This window comes from Talpa europaea, assembly GCF_964194135.1.
Source record: "Talpa europaea genome assembly, chromosome: 6".
NCBI lineage: Eukaryota > Metazoa > Chordata > Mammalia > Eulipotyphla > Talpidae > Talpa > Talpa europaea.
The window spans coordinates 15,107,249-15,120,851 of NC_140072.1; the positions used below are offsets into that span (position 1 = coordinate 15,107,249).

General features: G+C 38.0%; 1 protein-coding gene across 3 annotated transcripts in view; it reads left to right on the forward strand.

The window, feature by feature from the left end:
* Nucleotides 1-13,603, forward strand: part of BABAM2 (BRISC and BRCA1 A complex member 2) — a gene marked incomplete at both ends in the record, with an annotated part of 352,443 nt that overhangs the window by 101,122 nt on the left and 237,718 nt on the right. The gene's annotated exons all lie outside the window — the stretch shown is intronic.

A 13,603-nucleotide genomic window follows, 5' to 3' on the forward strand; every position in this document is an offset into this window, starting at 1 on the left:
GTTCTCAAAGGTTTTCATCTGGGACAATGGAAAATTTGGAGTCTCACCTCCCCCACCCCAGGAATTGAGAAGGCCCTGAGGACCTGCATGTAAAAAGTCTGCATGAAGCTTGTGGTGCAGCTAGCTCAGGGGCCACGTTTTGAGACCACACCAGTTCCGCCTATTTCTCAGTGTAGCACATCTCCAATATCCCAGTCAGATAACAGAGTTCAGTAACTCTGGAGGGAGCTAACTTCTCTGAAACCCTTCATAAGTTCATTGTATAATTTCCTCACATTGTATGGTCCTTTTAAAATGAAGTCAGGTCCTGTCTCGCGAGCTCTGCCCAGGACTCCTGCATACTCCTCTTTTTCTCTCATAGTAAAAGTCAGAATCCTTCCAGAGGCATAAAAAAGCTCTACATGAGTACCAGCTCCGCCATCTAACCTCTCTCTACCGTTATTTCTTTCACTTCATCTCCTGCCTTCCTGTCTGAAAATACTTAGCTGCAGCCACACTGGCACCTGTGCTGTACGGCAGCCACACCAGGTATTGGTCCTGCCCAGGGTCTTTGTATAAGCTCTCCTGTTGTCTGGCATATTTCCCCTCAATATTTGCATGGCTACTATTCTCCTCTGTAAAGATTTTCCTCATACATTCACATTTTCAGCAATACCCGTGTTATCATCCCCAATTTTTAAGCAACATTTGGAGTTATAGTTGACATGCCAAAATTCACCTCCTGTAAATGTACAGTTCAATGATTTTTAATAAATTTGCCACATTGAGCAATCACCACCACAATCCAGTTTAGAATAGTTTTGTCACCTCAGTAAGATCCCTCATGCCCATTTACAGTTAATCATATTCCTACCTCCCACTCCAGGCAACCACTGAGCTACTTTCTGTCTATATAGTTTTTTTAAAAACAACTATTTTTAAAATATATATATTCATATATTTATTTTTTCTTTTTTAAAAAAATTATTTATGCATACAAGAACTAGGGTACAGGCCAGAGGTGCGGGGGTGAGGTGAGAGGATTCACTAGAGACAGAGTGGGGAGCAGAACAGGCAGACTGACTGAAATAACTGCTGAGGGGAGCAGTGGGTGAGTTAGGAGAGGTCTGCTGTACCATGTGGGTACCTCCCTGGCCAGGGATCAAACTCGCTCTGCAGAGGCTGTGGATTGCTTCATAGGTTGTGTCCTAAACCCTTGCACCACCAGGGAGGCCCCATATATTTATTTTCATAAAGGTAACAGTAGTTTACAACACTGTATTGGTACCAGGATTACGATTTCTTTACCATGCCCACCACCAAATGTCCAGTCACACCTGATCTACATCAACAAGTTGGGCCTGTCTTACCATTCATTCCTCTGTTCTAAAGGTTTGTTTTTGTGTTTGTTTTCTTTGTGTTTCACAAATAAGTGAGATCATACAGCATTTATCTTTCTCTTTCTGACTTATTTCTCTTAGCTTGATGCCCTCAGGGTCTAGCCTAGTTGTCACAGATGGCAAGACTTCATCTTTATGGCTGAGTAGTATTCCATCATGTATGTTACAGCATATTCTTTGCCTGTCCTCTGTTGTTGGGCACGCGGGTTGTTTCCATATCTTGGTTATTGAGAATCGTGCTGCAACGAATGTAGAGGTGAATATGTGTTTCCATGTTAGTGTCTTCATATTCTTTGGGTAAATACCCAGAAGTGGGATTACTGGATCATATGCGGTTCTGGTTTCCATAATGGCCACACCAGTTTACGTTGAGTGGATGAGTTTTTGTTTTTTTCCACATTCTCACCAACATTTATCGTTACTTGACTTTTTGATAATAACTGTTTTAACCAGTGTGAGGTGAAATCTCCCCAGATTTGTATTTTCCTGCTGATAAGCAGTATAGAGCATTTTCTTAAGTTTTGTTTTCTGAACGTATTGTGTAATGGATCTGACAATATGTGATCTCTTGTGACTGGCTTTTGTCACTTAGCATGCTGTGTTAGCAGTTCATTCACATTGTAGCATACACCACCAGCACTTCATTTCATTTTGTCACTGAATAGTATTCCATTTTTATCTTCTTAAGAAATTTCTATGCCATTTTCCACAGAGGCTGCACCAACTTCTTTTCCCACAACAGTATATGAGAATTCCTTTGTCACCACAACCCCATCAACTTTTGTTGATTCCATTCTTTTATATGGGCCATTCTCACAGGCTTGCAACTGTATCTCATTTAGGTTTTGATTTGCATTTCTCTTTGGATAGTTGATGTTTGTTTGGCATTTTTTCATCAGCTTGTTGGTCATCTGTCTGACTTCTTTGGAGAAGTATCTTTAGCTCTTCTATCCATTTTTGAATTTTTTTTTGTTTGTTTTCTTTTTGTTGAGTTGGATGAATTCTTTGTGGATATTAGTCAGTTGTCATATGTATGGTGTACAAATATTTTCTCCCATTCTGTAGAGTGTCTTTTCTATTAATGATATGGACATTAAGTGTCTATGTTAGTTTTGAAATTATTAAACACTGAGTTGTTTTTTTTTAATCAGTAGAAAATAGTGGTACATTGGGTTACAAGCTTGTATGTTTGTAATGAGCCACACTTATTATGTGCCTTCATGATCAGAATTTTTTAAGGTATAATTATTTTTTAAAACATTTTAGTTTGAAACAGTTAAAGATTCATAGGAAGTTACAAAATAGTACTGAAAGATCTTATATATCCTTCTCCCAGTTTCCCCTAGAAGTTCCATTTTACGAATCACAGTCCATTATGGGAATAAGAAATGGACGTTGATGTAATGTATGTGTATTGTTCTTTGCCATTTTATCACATGCATGATTGCAGTAACCACCACTATAATCAAGATACAGAACCATCCTGTCACCCTAGAAATCTGCCTCCTGCTACCCCTTTGAACAGTTATTTTTTTTCTTTTTTTTAAGATTTATTTTATTTATGCATACAAGAACTGGGGTACAGGCCAGATGTGTGGGAGAGTGAGAGGATTCACCAGAGACAGAGTGGGGAGCAGAAGAGGCAGACTGATGGAAATATGCTGCTGAGGGGAGCAGCGTTCCAGACAGGAGTGGTCTGCTGCGCTATGTGGGATTCTTGCCGGCCGGCCAGAATCAAACCCATGCTGCAGAGGCTGCAGACAGCTTCACAGGACTGCGCTCAACCGCCTGAGCCACCAGGGAGGCCCCCCCAAACAGATTTATTTCTAAGATTAGAATTTTAATTTTGATGAATCCCACAAAGTAGGCATTAAAGCTGTGTGTATTTTGATACAACATATTGAAATAAAAGTACATTGTAAGTTTTCTCAATGGGTAAAGCTTAAAATCTCATTTCACATGGTAACATTTCCTGCGTAACTCTGTTGTATCTGAAGGATCAGTGTTTGTTAATTATAGCAAAGCGCTGTAAGGAAATTTGTGAATTTTTCTTTTGCTTTTGTTTTAATTCCCAGAACTCAAAGTTAGTTTACCATACCTACGATTTTGATCATAGGCTTTTTTTCCCCCTGATATGCATTGAATGTTTTGAGATGTTCTTCAACCACATATTTTACATATTAAAGATCACCAGTGGGTGATCTGTGAGATAAAATGGAATTTTTTCACAACATATGTTTTCTTTTTGTGGGTATTTTCATAGTAGTGTTATATGCTTATATAATGGAGAATGTGAAGCAGTTACCTTTGGGGAGGGGTTTGTGTGTGTGTGTTTGACCTCAAATCCCAGTAGTATTTTATGAATCCATGGCTTATAAACTAAGCTCTGGCAACATCTGAAACTATCTTACAGAAAATAAAGAAGCCATTTTGTGATAGCTCCTCACTGAGTTAATGGCTTTTGCTCCTGTCAGCTCATCTTGTGATCTTACACTTGAAGGGGAAGTGCTGGGGCAGCATTAAAAGATAAGCTGAGGCATGTTGAAATTCAGATTGTTTATCTGGGCAAACATTTATTTGAAGTGGTTAGGTGCTTTCTACTAACAAGAGCTAGGGGCAAGGTTTTTATGGAGTATATAGGAAACAAAACAAGAAAATTATTTGGCTGGGTGTAGCTCAAATGGTTGTATTATTTGGAAAAGCCAAATTGACTATTTGCGATTGGTTGTCTTAATCTTGTGGCATTGATACTTGTTCACTTTAGCTTAGTCCATCACCTGGCTGAGGCACTGGAGCCACCTCAGCCCACTGACCTCCTTGTTTGATTGCTTTAACAGAAGAGTGTAAGCTGCTTGAGGACAGCTGGAAATGTATTGGAGAGGGAGTGACCTGGGAGGCAGGAATTGTGGATTCTCATTCTGTCATTAGTTTTTGTGTTTGTGTTGGGTTTGACCAAAGGTTTCTCACTTTGCTGGAGATGACTACTCTCACCCAGACATGACACAAAGATTAAATTAGATCACCTGTGTGGGAAGTAAACAAAATTAAGCAAACCGAGCTAGAAAGTAGTATTATCTTTCATACATACGTGATTTAAGTTATTATAGTAGGTGTCCAAGAAATTCTGGCTCAGTGGTTGTTCCTGTATTACCTCTTGAATTTCTATTTATTATAAAGTTCTGTATGTGGACCAGTAGAAGCTGGTATCACCAAGGTACAGACAAAGGACAAAAGCAAGGTGGAGGGAAAGTTACTTTTTAAGAAAAAGAACGGTGTTTATTTTTTAGGAGCAGTTTTGTTGGAGTTCTGATGAGGGGAGAACAGATTTCAGGGTATCAGGAGGGAGGTGGAGAAGAGGAAGTAAAAACAGGAGACTTACACTTTATTTGAAGGAAAAAACAATCCAGCTATTATCTGGAAGAGACAGTAGGGTCCCATGCTCATTTCCACGAATCTGGTCAGATTTCAGTTGTAGATCGGGACACACCTGTGGTTGCACCTTTGGAAAGGTGCCGTGTGGCAGTCAAATGAATTCCTGCACACTCTAGGAACTCACCAGATTTATTTGTTTTTGACCACACACAACTTTTATGAGTTAGACATTATTTAAAATAAATGAACCCATGACAGGGGCTCACTTTTTCATTGGTTTTTGTAATGGATTTGGTTACATTGAGTTTTGACCTGTATCTAAGTAGGAACAGTACTTAGGATTATTGCTCATGGTGGTTTGTATCTTGGGTTTTTTACTTTGTTCACAGAAAGTGGTGTGTATTTATTTGTACGTAGACCTAAATGATACATCAAGACAATAATCTTACTGACATTTCAAAGGAACTTTATTGCTGTTTTTAAAATAAAAGGCATTTCAGTAAAAGGTTCAAGTTTCTTTCGCAGCAGGATGCATCAAGTGGAAAAGACCTTGTTTTACGGAAATCCTTTCTATTTTCTTTGCCTACACTTTATGGAATAGGATGTGAAGAAAGTCTGGACTTGTGCCACCCACTTATATTTGTGAGGCCATTTGTTGTTTTGAAGTCTTGGGTGCTTTACCCCACTTTCCTGATGGTATTTAGGTATAGGGAGCACCCATTGCACAGTTTTCTCAGACTGAAGGGGATCCGCATGTGTCTTCAGAGGACAAGCTGACTCAGTTTCTGAAGTCTTCCCTCCATTATAGTAAAAGGAAAACTGAAGACCTGTATTTGAAGTGTTCTGTAAGAAAACCATCATTTTTTTTATGGCTTTTGGGAAATGTATGAATAATTCAATCTGAATCCCCCAAAGTGTTTGGTAGTTTTTCAATAATTTTTAATGCATTTATGCTACCACTGTTATTTCTTACAAGGAACCGTGGAAATTATTTTGATCAGATCAGGAGGCATGTAAGTCAAGCAGAATTCTTGCCTGGGAAGTTGGAGTTAGTACTGAGAGAGTGAGAGTGGATTCTAGGAGTAACTGGTCTGTCACTTGTAAATCTGAGAGTTTTTTTTTCTTCCTTATATCTAGTCAAAAGAATCAGGAAGTGGTAAATAGAAAGTAAGATGAAGTGTAGAGAGAGCACAGATAAGAGACAAAATTCTGAGAGTCCTTTGAACTAAGGCCAGTTGCATTTTTAATTTTAGATTCTGTGAAACACCACATATCTTTTTAATAAATTATATTTTATTTGTTCAGGTTAGTTTGAATTGTAATTCTGTCACCTGAAAGTAAGAGTCCTAACTAAGTTACTTCCAGAGTATCCTGTGAATATCTGTCAGAGCACCACATTGTACTAATTTGTTTGATAGTCAAAGTAGACTTTAAACTCAGTAAGGACAGAGACTGTCATTTTTCGTCTCAAGATTTTCATTACCTAACATGGTAATTGGCACAACAGGTGTTCAGTGTTTGTTGAAAGGATGAATGACTGAATGCATGAATTATGAACATCTCATTACATATATGCTTTTCATTTTAAATTTCAAATCCCTTTTTAAAAATGTTTGGGTGTATAATATGTACACATTATTCAAAAATAAAAAATTTTTAAAGATATATGATGAAAAATCTTCCTCCCATCATTGTCCTATTTCCTTTTTTTCCCCTCTGCCATCCCACATAAGCATGAGTATAGGTGTTTTCCAGCATAGTTTTTCAGTTTCTTTATGAACATATAAGCAAACATAAGTGTGTGTATATGAGTCTGTATATATCTGCACACATAAGAGATATATTTTTTATGGAAATCATATCATGTATTTTACACTCTTTTACACCTTGTTTTTGACTTAATATACATTTATTTCTGTAAGAACACAGAGAACTCCATTTTTTAAGAAAAAATGTTTATTATTACCTTGTATAACTGAAACAGTGTTTAATATCAACTATTATTAGACACAGTTACTTTAAATCTTTTGCTACTACAAATAATACTGTGATCTTATACATGGTGTTATGCACATTTTAAATTAAGTTAAATAACTTCATTTAAAGAAGTGAGTGGAATTGCTAGATCAAAGATTATATGTGTCTATAATTTTATCCCCAAAGTGCCCTCCATAAAGTTTCTACCAGTTTATTTTATTTATTTATTTTTTAAAAGTACTTTTTAAAAAAGATTTATTTATTTATTTATTTATTTATTTATTTATTTATTTATTTATTTATTTATTTATACAAGCACTGGGTACAGTCAGAAGCACGGGAGGGTGAGAGAATTCACCAGAGCCAGAGCGGGGAGCAGAGCAGGCAGAAAGACCGAAGTACACTGCTGAGGGGAGCAGCTGGTGGCAGGAGAGGTCTGCGCGCCATGCAGGACCCTCCTCCGGTGGCCGGGGAGCAGCCGGGGATTGAACCGGCGCTGCAGAGGCTGCAGGCAGCTTCGCAACCCAGCGCTGCGCCACCGGGGAGGCCCTCTACCAGTTTATTAACCCATCAACAATGTGTGAGGCTTGTGTTTTCCCGCAGTATTATCAACAGTGTATAAACATACTTGTATATCTTAGTCAAGTCTACTTTGCATAATATGGTCAGGTAGCTCTTGTTGGACTAAGCCTTCTATAAACTACAGCTATAAGCTCTGCACAAAATACAAAACCATGTGCCTGAAGGAACTGGAGAATGAGCAAAAGGAGGCAAATGCTGGATAGGAGTTGACATTTGGAAGAAGGGGATATAGAATTTCAAGGAATCATGGGACAAAATCAAAACACCTGATATACACATAAATGGAGTCCTTGGAGGAGAAAAGGAGAGGAAGAAAGCAGGAACATGTGTGATGAAATAATGCACTAATATGGTGAAAGACAAAATCTTGTGGATTCAAGAATCTCAACAAACCCCATGGAGATCAATACAAGGGAGAAATAAACAGGGCACATCATAGTCAAAATACTGAAGGCTAACATACAGGGGAAAATCTTAAGTGGTCTGAGAAAAATGACAGTTTGTAGGTGAACAATTAACATGTGTCACTACCCACCTCTTCAAACACAGTGGGGTTGAGAAGATAGTTCAGTGATGTCTTTATAGCTGATGGATCTCCCCTGTTTGTGGGGGTGAAAATAGTACTTAGTTTAGTTTTAATTGTATTCCTTTGGTTATGAATGAGGCTCAGCAGTTTTTCAAATGTTTAAGCATCAATTGAATTTCTTTTCTGTATACCCTTTGTTTTCTCTTGGGGTTTTCATCTTTTTTTTCCGCTAACGACATTAGCTCTTTGTGATGGAGTTGTGAATACCTTTTCCTCAGTTTGTCAGCTGTAATAGTAATGACTTTGCTAACTGTTTTTTTTTTTTTTTTGTGGCATCCAGAAATTTTTTTGTGTTTGGGTAGTCAAGCCTGTCTGTTTTTCTTTATGGTTTCTGAATTTGGAGTCCTATTAGATATTCTCTGTCAGTGTTTTCTTTTTGGCTTACGCTTTCACACTGAAATCCCTATCCCATTTAGACTTTATCCTCATACACAATGTGAGATACAGTTGTAACTTTTATTTATTCCTTGATGGCTACCCATGTCATCAGTCATATACTCAATGCATCTGGGCTTATTTCTTGACTTACTTTCTGTTCCTTAAGTCTGTCTTTTGATTTAATACCAGTTGTTTCCTGCTATAAATATTGTGTCTCTCTCTATTTTTTTTTAAAGATTTATTTATGTATACAGGAGCTGGGGTACAGGCCAGAGGTGCAAAGGGGTGAGAGGATTCACCAGAGACAGAGTGGGGAACAGAACAGGCAGACTTACTGAAATACAGGGGACTGCTGAGGGGAGCAGCAGGCAGACAGGAGAGGTCTGCTTCACCATGTGGGTTTCTCTCTGGCCGGCTGGGGATCGAACTCGTGCTGCAGAGGCTGTGGATTGCTTCATAGTGCGGTGCTTAACCCCTTGCGCCACCAGGAAGGCCCCTTTGGTCTCTATATTGTGCCTCACTATCTTGTGTAGTTAGTCCCCACTCATTGCTTTTGTGTTTTTCTTTGTTTCCCAGACTGCTATTATTTTTTTCACACTCCACATTCTTCCACATTCTTTTCATTCAGCTTTTTAAAGGTTCCATTAAAGTAATGAGCCCCAAAACCTAGACAGGTCATGTCTTCATAGAACATACTCTCAGAACACCCTGCCCTTTCCTTGATAAGTCTTTTTCACAGGTTGTAATTTATAGGAGTCACTGTTTTGATTTATGTCTGATTCATCCACTAGATTATAAGCTCCCGGAGGATGCAGGTTGTGTCTATTTTACTTATTATCTTTGCAGTGCCTAGTTAGGGCCTGATATATTTTAGGGTCTTAATTATAGTAATGAATAGTAATGAATGGATGAATAAATCTTGAGCCTTGAGTTGAGCCAGAGGTCTGTTTTACTCCCTCAATGACTGGAGACAACTTTCTTGACTGTCGTAGACTTGTTTTCTCATTTAGAAAATAAAAACAAATGAATTGTATCTACTGAACAGTGTTTGGGGGCCAATGAATAGATCTTAGAAGACATTTTGTAAAGTGAGAAATGTTTTAAAATCCTAAATGATTAACTTTGGCTTACCTTTTCACATGAAGGGAATAATTTTGCTTTTCCAAGGAACAGTTTCCAGACCCAGGCAATTGGTTGTCAGAGTCTATTTGAAGAATCATCTCTACCTGACTATTACCCTGCTGAAGTTAGAGTCACTTTTGAGTATTTCTTCACTTTTAGCTATCTAAGTGAGAAGAGCAGTCAATTTTAGATGACAGCTTGTTTGTTGATAAGGGAACAGCCTCTCAGAAATGAAGAAAATTTTCTCTTTACTGAGAAACCTGGGTTTGGAATCCATTCTGTACAAGATGTCTACCTGTCACTTCCAAAAAAGAGAAGAGAACTATGACACAGCTGCTGTTACCAGAAGAAAGGCGTAGATCTAATAAATTGCCAAAACTTAGAGTCTTGTTAGTTTACTTGCCAAAGTACTATAACTTGAAAAAAGGAAGGATGCACATACTTACTGCGAGTGCTGGGGAAATTGCCATTAAGGCAGTTGGCAGAACGGCTGACATTTTAACAGTCATAGGTCAGATAATTTTCTACATCTATCCAAGAGAAGATTTGACCAAGGATTGACAAAAAAAAATCAAATTATTCTGTTCACTTGGCGACATCTAAATGTCTCCTTTTCAGCTTACAGGAAAGATTGCTTTTGAAGCAGTCTTTGACGTTACAACAGAGTGACCGTAAATTGCTTGAGTAACTGTTGGAACGTAAAGCATAAAAACACGGGAAAGAATCACTGAGGTAGAATTCAAAAGGGATTTTTCACTTGTGTCTTGCTACTCATATAGTGTTTATAACTCAAGATCTGTGTTATGTTTTAAATTGCCCTTTGCTCAGTTTCATAGAGGAAGAGATTAATTTATACCTCAAAAGAAAATCAGTGACAGAATTGAAAACCATTTGAATTCTTGAGTCTTTAGTTTCCAATGCTGTTAGAAATAAGTGCCAAGTTTTCTTTATTCTCTCAATAGCAAAATAAAGAATGTATACTAGGCTTCCAAGTTGTAGATCATAAAACACTTTTTATGATTTCCAGTGGACCAAATTTCTTTCAGTCTTAGGTTTAATTATGAATTAAGTTGTATAAGTCAGCCCATTACTGATAAACTCAATTTTATATTAATCCTGGGATCTACATGTCTTTTATGATAAATTTAGTTTTGTAAGTAAGGCTGCTGCCAATAAATGTAAATTAAATTAGTAGTTCTAGGATCGCCATTTGAGATGGAACAAAGTAGGGATCATCTGAACATTTTAGGAACAATGCTTGGTCCAAAATAGCTGGTAGAATAAAAATATATCGTACAAACTAAAATAGGGCAAAAGAGCTAAAATACAGTGCATGGACTAAAATAACTAGCAGTTCAAGTGAGTCCAAGTGCTAAATATGTAATTATCTTTCCTGTTACCTTGTATGGACAAGTACTTTTTTAATTTTCCAATTTCCACATTCAGTCTTTCTGTTGGTGTTTTCAAAAAATATGTGAGTCATTGAGCCTAACAAACTCAAGTTTTGAGGTGGCCATTTTAACGCACAGATTGCTGTTTTATACTAGCAGGTAGAAAATCACTGTATAAATCTCTGTGGCTGCCTGTATAAATTAAAGAATAAATGAAGTGAACTTGATTTTTCATTTTCTGTCCAACCAGATGGAATTTTTTATTTCCCTTCCCCAACATCATCTAATCCATGGTGCTTTTAAAAAACCTGTCTCAACAGTCCCAGGAATGACTTAATACATGTTCCACGTAGATATAGTCATCATGTTAGTGTACCCTCAGTTTAGGGGAAATAGTTACATGACCTCCAGAGGTTTAGAATACCTCATCCTGTGGAGAAGAGAGTTTCTGGGTGACCTCAGATCAGTATTTGTGCCTGTTTGATCCAGTAACACTGACCTTGCTTTTTGTTCTTGGACATCCAGACATTTTCCAGCACCAATCCTTTTAATATTTGCTTTTTTCTTTGCCTGGAATGTTTTCCTTCCACATCCCCATGGTTTGCTTCTTCACCTCTTTTCATATCTGTGCTCAGTTGTTACCATGTCTGATTACTCTAAAAAGGAACATAATTCCTACCATTTGAATGAGTTTTGAATGAAGGAGTATCATAACCTGACCAATGTGCTAAAAAGATTACTTTGCCTGGGATGATGGGACTAAAATGCAGGTGAAAAGTACTGAAGTAGTTAGAGGTGATTGCTGATATCCAGGTTACAGGTAATGGTGTCTCAGATTATGTGGTTCTGGAGATGGTGAGAAATGATTGGACTGAGGACATAGTTTGAAGGTGGAGTCAGTAGGATCTGCTGCTACTTTGAATGTGGGATAAGAAAGAAAAATAGAAGTCAAGGATGATTTCGAGGTTCTTGACCTGAGAGATTGAAAGAAAGAAATTGTCATTTACTGAAATGAGGAATGAATATCAAAGATAGTGCAAAATCAGGATTTTGGTTTTAGTCATGGTAATTGGATAAATGAAACTGGAATTAGGGCAAGATCTGGAATGGAGATATAACATTTGGGAATCATTGGCATGTAAATGATATTTGAAGTCACAGGTGAGGGTGAGATTGGTTGGGGAGTGTAGAAGAAGGTCTTGGGGTTCAGTCCTGATATACTCCAGTGTTCAGAGGTTGGAGAGACCAGACATAGGGCTAGTGAAGTAGAGAAGAACCAGGCGAAATGGGACACTGGAAACCAAATAAAGAACGTGCCAGCAAGGGAGCAATGAGGTATGTCAAAATGCTGCTGATAGAAAGTGTTATTAGATAAGGACTGAGAAATGACCATTGGGTTTGGCAATGGAGAGTTCATTGGTGACCTTGATGAGTTGTTTTAATTGCATGGTAGGGAGGAGAGACTGGAGATTGTTTAAGAGAGAATTATAAAAGAGGTAATGTAGACCTCAAATATAGACTAATTCTTTCCAGGAGCTGAAGAAGTTTATGAGTTCGAGAGGGACTTTTTAAATGATGTTTGTATGCTGGTGGTAGTGAATAAAGAAGAAAAATTGATTATATAGGAGAAACAGTGGAGACCATGGCTGGGAACATGGATTCTTTGATGAGTATTCCTTCCTCTGTGGCACTATATGCAGCATTCATGGATCTTTTCTGTTCTTTCCATGCCCCAAAGCTATGTCCCCCTCTTGTAAACTCCTGTGTAACTCTATTGTTTTGTATGTTTTCCCTATGTTTACCCACTTTAAGGTAGGAGCCCTTATACTTAGGTCCAAAGAATCACATTTAACAGGGTATGTTGATTCTGGAGTCCTTGAAGAGGTTAATATGATACCAAAACCACCCCTTCCTGGTAATCTTGGACTATAATAGGAGGTAAGAGTTTTTTTAGGATCATCTACAAACTTTCTCCTCCTATTCACCATAATGAACTTTTGGGTTGTGTGTAGCCTGAATTTATTGGTGTTCTATACTGAGTACAGCTGCTTAGCTCTAAGGATTTATCATATTTCTCACCATTGGCATATATGGTGGCACAGTGACTCTGTGCCTCTCTCTGACTTGCCTTAGCTTTGGTTCTGTCCATTCAGTTCTCTGATTTTTTACTTTTTTGTGTCACAGGGTTAGACTTGTGACAATGAAGAAGCACTCTGTTCTTAACCAGAGATTGATGTAAGTTAAAAGATGTCGTAAGCAGTAAAACAAACAACTATGCAGATGGTAGTTATCGTCTTTATCATTTGAGCTCAAGGTTTATATTTCTGTTTGCATTTTCAAGGTTTCAGGTCAATGTTTTAAAATTAGAACCAGGACCTTGAAGCTAGTTGCTAGGGTGTTCATGGAAAAGAGTGATGACTCTTATGGAATCATCTGCAAGAGGTGTGCATGTGTGCTTATGTGTATTCATCTGTCCATCCATAAAAATATATGTAAATGCTTGCTATGTTTAAAGATATGTTTTGGGGAGTTTGAGGTGCTCATTTTCATGTTTTTAAATTCCCCACAGTAATTCTGGTAACAACTAGAATTTTTTTTAAAGATTTATTTATTTATGCATACAAGAACTGGGGTACAGGCCAGAGATATGTGTGTGTTGTGTGTGTGTGTGAGAGAGAGAGAGAGAGAAGATTCACCAGAGACAGAATGGGGAACAGAACAGGTGGACTGACTGAAATACACTGCTGAGGAGAGCAAAGGGCGAGACAGGAGAGGTCTGCTGCGCCACATGGGTTGCTCCCTGGCCAGCTGGGCAT